The following is a 1,164-nucleotide window of genomic DNA, read 5'->3' as shown; positions in this document are numbered from 1 at the left end:
TGTTCACCATAATTATCAGGGAAATGTAAATTTAAACCATAATGAGTTACCACTACACACTTAATATCATGGCTAAAATTTTAAAAACTGATTATACCATGTGTTGGAGAAGATATGAAGGAATGGGAAGCATCATACACTACTGGTGAGGATAGCTCTATGAAGTGGTACAGCTATCTTGGAAAACAGCTTGTCAGTTTCTTAAGAAGGTAATCCTATACTGGTCATATGATCTAGCCATTCATCTCCTAAACATTTACCCAAGAGAGAGTTACCCGAGTGAAAATAAATTATACATGCATAGAAAGACTTGTAGATCAATTTTTTGACAGTTTATTTTGGCACATTTATTGGCATTAAACATAAGACCCTTTTCTTCGCTGGCATCAGGAAGCCATGCCCAAAGGATCTCCCTCTGCATCATTTCTGCAACAAAGTCTCAGGCCTTAGCAGTAGCCTGAGCTGCCCCCAGGGCTGTGATCTGCTGAATCTTCTGGCTCATCCTTTCCATGACAGCCTGTTTCTTGATGTGCTTCTCCTGGAGAGCTGGCTGAATTTTCTCCATCTGCATGGTTAGGAAGTCTGTCTTCCTCTTGAAGAAGTCCTTGGCATCCTCAGCTATCTTCTCTATGTGGTACACAGTTCCCACATCGATGAGCACATGTTCCACATCATGCAGCTTCTCAGGGACATACATAGAACTTGTCAGTGGGATGAGTAATTGTCTACCCTCATTGCTCTTATTCAGCATGTTTAGTCTTTGGCTTCTGCACACTTGGTCTGTACCACCTTGGGCTGATCAGTGGACATGGACAAGAACTCCACTTCCTGGTCCAGCTGGTTCTTAAGCATTTCTAGCTGTGGCAGATTCATCTCCGTGATAGTCTTGGCAGTTTTATTTATAAAAGCCTAAAACTGGAAAAAAACAAGTATCCATCCATAGGTGACAGATAAACAGATTGTGGTACACCCATGCAATAAAAGCAAGTGAACCATTATAGATATGTGTAGCAATGTGGGTGAATCTCAAATTATGTTGAATGAGAGAAGTTAGAGAAAATATAATCATGCATTATTACATACATATCCAACTTTATGAAATGCAAACTAATCTACTGAACAGAAATTCTGCTTGGGGGGCAGGGAAGGGTGAAAAGCAGCAGG

General features: G+C 40.6%; 1 pseudogene; it reads right to left on the bottom strand.

The window, feature by feature from the left end:
* Positions 1-412: 412 nt before the first annotated feature.
* Positions 413-885, bottom strand: LOC116548577 (annotated as a pseudogene).
* Between the last annotated feature and the right edge of the window lie 279 nt (positions 886-1,164).

This window comes from Sapajus apella, unplaced genomic scaffold (assembly GCF_009761245.1).
Source record: "Sapajus apella isolate SASKATOON/1434 unplaced genomic scaffold, GSC_monkey_1.0 scaffold15889, whole genome shotgun sequence".
NCBI classification, from domain to species: Eukaryota; Metazoa; Chordata; class Mammalia; order Primates; family Cebidae; genus Sapajus; species Sapajus apella.
This window is presented reverse-complemented; position numbering and strand designations above follow the sequence as displayed.